This window comes from Olea europaea, unplaced genomic scaffold (assembly GCF_002742605.1).
Source record: "Olea europaea var. sylvestris unplaced genomic scaffold, O_europaea_v1 scaffold644, whole genome shotgun sequence".
Lineage (NCBI taxonomy): Eukaryota > Viridiplantae > Streptophyta > Magnoliopsida > Lamiales > Oleaceae > Olea > Olea europaea.
In genome coordinates, this window is record NW_019264809.1 from 329,112 (window position 1) to 335,180 (window position 6,069).

The 6,069-nt window shown below is 32.1% G+C and overlaps 1 long non-coding RNA gene across 1 annotated transcript; it reads left to right on the forward strand.

Annotated features, from left to right (window-relative positions):
• Positions 1-838: 838 nt before the first annotated feature.
• Positions 839-3,165, forward strand: LOC111390056. The gene is made up of 2 exons (XR_002701845.1): positions 839-979; positions 2,577-3,165. It is a non-coding gene; the product is annotated as an uncharacterized LOC111390056 (long non-coding RNA).
• The last annotated feature ends 2,904 nt before the right edge of the window (positions 3,166-6,069 follow it).

Here is a 6,069-nt window from a genome sequence, read left to right on the forward strand (position 1 = left end):
TCCGCTCCCAATATATATAATTACCCCCGGATGTGACACGGGTAAAGGGATCCCTCTCTCTCACTCTTTAGTCATCTGAATTCGAATCTCATCTTTTCCAAGTCTTTAAACTAATTGTCACACCGGAGGTAGAACGGGGAGGAAGCCCAAAGGTTTTTCAGGTCACACACACTTGACGGAGTAGTCGAAACACCGAACACTACCAGCCAAATAGAAGGGTTTTGTTCCACCACCACTTCACCTAATAAAGTTATTTTACATCAATATAGAGTGCACGTTTTCAGGTTGTTACATTGCAATTAATGTGACTAAAAATTTTACTTCGGGTGAGAACTTAACAATATTCAATGGCACCTTTGAATTAACAGCGGATAGTGCAAGTTCTGGGAATGATTCTTCCGTGAATATTACTTAGTGCAGAGCTTCGGAATAAATGAAGGGATTATGTGTGCAGTGTGCAAAGCTTCTGAATGATCCTAATTTGATTGCGCATCCAGGGGAAGTAGCAGCAACAGTCGTAGTGGCTGTGAGGATCAATGAAAAGGGTTATGCTTATTTAGGTATTGCGAGCTTTGGAGGTTGATGAGAATTTGATGGAATATGAAATATGTTTATATTCTTGTATTTTATGTTTATACTATATGTGTAATACCTTTATTAATTGAAATTGAAAAGTTAAACAAAAAAAAAAAGGAAGTTATGGATTTAGTTTCTTAATATTAGAAGTAAAATGACAAAATGTAACATTATATGAAGATTGGGGACTTGACTTGCAATTATATTATAATTATCCATTTATAATGAAGGATAAGGATTCCCTTTTGTTTCATTTGGGGGGAGAAGCCGCAGGCACAGAGGAAAGAAATCGAAACAGAGATGAGAGAAGGAAGGAAGGAGAAAAAAAAAATAGAGGAAAGGAAGGAATAAGTGTTGGTTTTCAACTTTCATTCACTAATTCTCTTTATTCTATTTTCAAGAGGTAAGTATAAAATATGTTAATTGAATTTTGGAAACTTTGCTTAAATTTGAAGTTAGCAAGGTAGACTATTTTAAATTATGGTTATGGAATTTTATTGTATGTGTGGTGCAATTAAAATAAAAAATTGTTTAGTAGATGGTAGAAAAAGAAAGATTTATGGATGGGTGATGAGATTTAAGGAACCTGTTCTATAGTTTCTTTTGACTTGTGGCTTAGTGAAAATAAATGATATGGAAGTTATATAAGTAGGGATTAAGATAATTAAATTGATGCTCTTAGCTAGAGAAATTGATTAGCAACCTGTCTATACTTAAAATATATAGATGATGTGCATGTTTGGGTTGAAGTTGTGAGAAACGAGAGATAAAAGTGAAATGGGTTTGATGTTCTTGACCTTAATCCTGGATTATGTATTCATAATTTCCTAATTACTTGAATTATATGGGTTTATATTGGTGTTAAGGATGAATTTTTGCTTTAGACAGCTGGATGGGGGGAGGGGAACTTATATGTGAACAAGTGGCCGTTTGGGTTCCATAAAATAAGAATCCTGGACTTATCTTTTAGGCTTCTTTTTAATTTGAACAAGGCTTTGTGATGGGTTTTGGTTTCAGTAAATCGAATATGAAACTTACTAAATATATGGGTGTTTCCATTGATTGGTAGGGAAATAAAAGAAACAAACTGGATTTGATAGAAGCTGCCCAATTGGTTATGTTATATATTTTTAGACAAGGAAGAACTAGAAAAGAAATAAAGATTAAGAAATAGAGGAATAGAAGTAAGATGAGTATTTGGGAATCCATAACCAATTTGAATTAATAAAATTTTATTGTTATTTCAGGATTGAGGCTGTGAGGATATTCCAAAAGCAAAATGTCTAAATTAGCTTGAAGCCTATAATTTAGTGAGTGAAAAAATATAAATATTTTTAAAGTATTTATAAATTAAGTATATTATCAAAGTATATGCAATTATGTGTTCGAATTATATGGTTATTATGGATATATCTTTTATTATGATACATGTGGACTTTCAATTATTGTATATGGTACATTGTGAATTATGTGATCTTGAGATCGACCAGAAAAGTGCCCGTTATTATATATTTCTTCTAGTTCATAGAGGGGCTTTGGCCGTGTTCTATACTACACTGAGGGATCGACTGGGGATGAAGGGGTTGTGACCATGTACATATAGTTCACTGAGGGGCCTTGACCGTGTTCTATAATTGATTATCAAAGGTCTTTGAGACCCGCTTTCATCATGGAGGGGCCCAAAGGCCTATGGCAAAAGTGCTTGCCTGATGGGTGGATTTAAGATTTTAGCCAGAGAGTACATTTTTGATGGATCACATGTGATGAGATGATTGTATAGATATTAGCTGATGACTATATCGTGATTAAGAGATGATATTTACAGTGATATGAGTATGTCTCACTTTTTTTCTATAATTGTACGAGGCTATCATGTGAAATATTAAATGATACGAACTCGATGTTTGATAAAAATGTTTAAAGGAGAAAGTATGATTATTTTGCGAACTATTTCACTCACCAAATTGTCAACTCATATTTTTCTAAAATTATTTTTACAGGGAATATTGGTCTTTGGTAGTTTGAGGAGCTTGGTGATTTCAAAGTTAGAGCCACACGACGTGTTGAAGGATATGAGTCAAATATGATTAAACCACAAAGTAAAGTTTTGGGCCCATTGCACTATGTTTTTATAAACATTTAACTTTATTGCATATCTTGTAGTAACTAATAGTGAGCCTTGATAATGGATTTGACATCTAGTCAGCATCTATTATCAGCGCATGCCACATTTCGGGTCCACTAGGGTGATTCGGGACCAGTCGTGTCATGGTTTTAAAAATTTTTATGGTTCGTGCATGTTCAGTAGGTATGTTTACATGTCGTGGTGGCAGAAATCACAAGCTCTCTAACTCGAATGTTTGGAACAAAAAATGATAGATATTTTTTTTTTTTTTTTTACAGATTTAGAAATGACTAGTATGTAAGTGTGGTAGTTGTAGTGATCCGATGGTTGGAAATGTTATAAGTTGTTGGGTTGGAACTATGTGTGTGTAACCTATTAAGATTTGAATAGATTGTGATGATTTTACGGGCATTCGAAGTTATAGATGTTACAATCACTTAATTATCAATTTATTTGTAGAACTACATGATTTTTTTTATGTGTACATAGGAAAAATTTTAGTTATAGCATGCAAGATAAATATAGGGAAATGATATAATGTGTGATTGGTGATAATCAGTGAGGAATTTTAATTATTTTTGAAGCCAAATGGTCTTTAGTGTCATCAAAATTTTGTGGTGATTTGTGGCCATTTATATGGGATGACAATAGAAATCATAATGGTGTATGTTTATGCTATATGATAAGAAATTGTGGAAGACAAAATGATGATTTGTTGATTGATGGATGACAATGTGTTATTGTGTACTTTAGGCATCGAGGAAACTAACGGTAATTTCAATTATTTCAATTATTTATGAGTGGTTTGATTACAAGGAACGTGAGAATAATAGGGATAAACTTCATAACGATTACCTATTAGGAAGTGATTTGTTGCTTTAAAAATAGAATTAAATGAATATGTGCATTTAGGTATTATAATGTGGGAAAAAAAATTAGAGAATGGTATGATCGAAATTTATTGAGATCGGGAAATTAACATGCGGTATATTGATGTGTGAAATGTTCATGTGATAAATATGAAGGCTATTATCTTGCGGTATTAATGAAAATTGATATAATTAAATGTTTTAGGTCATACGATATGACGATAAATGCCAAGGTTACATGATCTGATATTATGAATAGCATGTAAATGAATATAATGGTTATCATTTAGCAAAATAACATGATGATAGATTTGGATTATTAAGTTAATTAATTCCGTTAAGGCCATTTGTTGGATTATTGTGTCATATTACATACAATTTGGAAGCGTTGAGTTAAATTTTGAAGTTAAGATGAATTTAATGAATTTTTAGTGATGTAATTTTTGGGTGATTTTTAATTGTATTTTTGGATTTCACATATAAAGTACTCCATTTTTATTGAAATCTATTTGCTATGGAATATATGGATGATATGTCGAATAGCTTGAAGTTTAGGGTGGTCATTGAATGTAAATTTTATTCAATTGTGGGACAGTATCTTTGGGTTATAATCTTAATTGAAGATCTTTGTGCGATATACAAGAAAGCTTATGCATTGGTGATAGGCTGATGACCTCTTTATGGAATAAGAGTATAGTTGGATTAATTGTTATAATTGTCTCTTCATGGAAAGAAAGAGCACAAAAATTGTGTGAATTTAAGGATGTAAAAAGTGTTCCTATCAGATTAAATTGTGAGGAAACATTTACTCTTGTATCAAAAGTTGAAGAGGATTTGATTTATGATAATGGATTATGTTAAGGTTTAGAATGTGTTCTGAAGTAAAATGATGAATTATAAATTATATTATAGAATGTTGAAGAGGCATGACTAAAACATGGCTTAGAGTTGGTTATATTGGGATTATGTCATCACATTGCGAGAAATATTAATACATTATATGTGAACGAGTGGCTGTCTGGGTTCCATAAAATAAGAATTTTGGACTTAACTTTTAGGCTTCTTTTTAATTTGAACAAGGCTTTGTGGTGGGGTTTGGTTTCAATAAATCGAATATGAAACTTATTAAATAATAGGTGTTTCCATTGATTGGTAGGGAAATAAAAGAAACAAATTGGATTTGATAGAAGCTGTCCAATTGTTTATGTTATATATTTTTAGACAAGGAAGAACTAGAAAAGAAATAAAGATTAAGAAATAGAGGAATAGAAGTAAGATGAGTATTTGGGAATCCATAACCAATTTGAATTAATAAAATTTTATTGTTATTTCAGGATTGAGGCAGTGAGGATATTCGGAATGCAAAATGTCTATATTAGCTTGAAGCCTATAATTCAATGAGTGAAAAAATATATTCTTTTTAAAAGTATTTATAAATTAAGTATATTATCAAAGTATATGCAATTATGTGTTCAAATTATATGGTTATTATAGAAATATTTTTTATTATGATACATGTGGACTTTCAAATATTGTATACGGTACATTGTGAATTATGTGATCTTGAGATAGACTAGAAAAGTACCCGTGATTATATATTTCTTCCAGTTCATAGAGGGGTCTTGGTTGTGTTTTATACTACACTGAGGGGTCTATTGGGATGAAGGGGTCGTGACCATGTACATATAGTTTACTGAAGGGCCTTGACCGTGTTCTATAATTGATTATCAGAGGTCTTTGAAATCCGCACTCGTTCATGCAGGGGGCCAAAGGCCTGTTGCAAAAGTCCTTGGCCCGATGGACGGATTTCAGATTTTAGTCAGATGGTACATTTTTGGTGGATCACATGTGATGTAATGAGATGATAGTATAGATATCAGTTGATGACTATATCGTGATTAAGAGATGATATTTACAGTGTTCTGATAATGTCTCACTTTTTGTCTTTAATTGTATGAGGCTATCATGTGAAATATTAAATGATAGGAAGTTGATGTTTGATAAAAATGTTTAAAGGAGAAAGTATGATTATTTTGCGATCTATTCCACTCACTAAGTTGTCAATTCATATTTTTCTAAAATTATTTTTACAGGTAATATTGGTTTTTGATAGCTTGAGGAACTTGATGATTTCAAAGCTAGAGCCACACGACGTGTTGAAGGATATGAGTCACTTTGATTAAACCACGTAGTAAAGTTTTGGGCCCATTGCATTATGTTTTTATAAACATTTGATTTTATTGCATATCTTGTAGTAACTCATAGTGAACATTGGTGATGGATTTGACATCTAGTCAGTATCTATCATTAGCGCACACCACATTTCGGGTCCACTAGGGTGATTCGAGACGAGTCGTGTTAATATGCAAATGACCTAGAAAAATAATGTAATTACAGAAGAGAAGTGCAATCTGACCTTCTTGACTTGTAGAGGAACTATAATAAAGCAGGGATTTATGCTGTCCAAAATCAAGCCTATTGTGCAGACTACTCAGACCA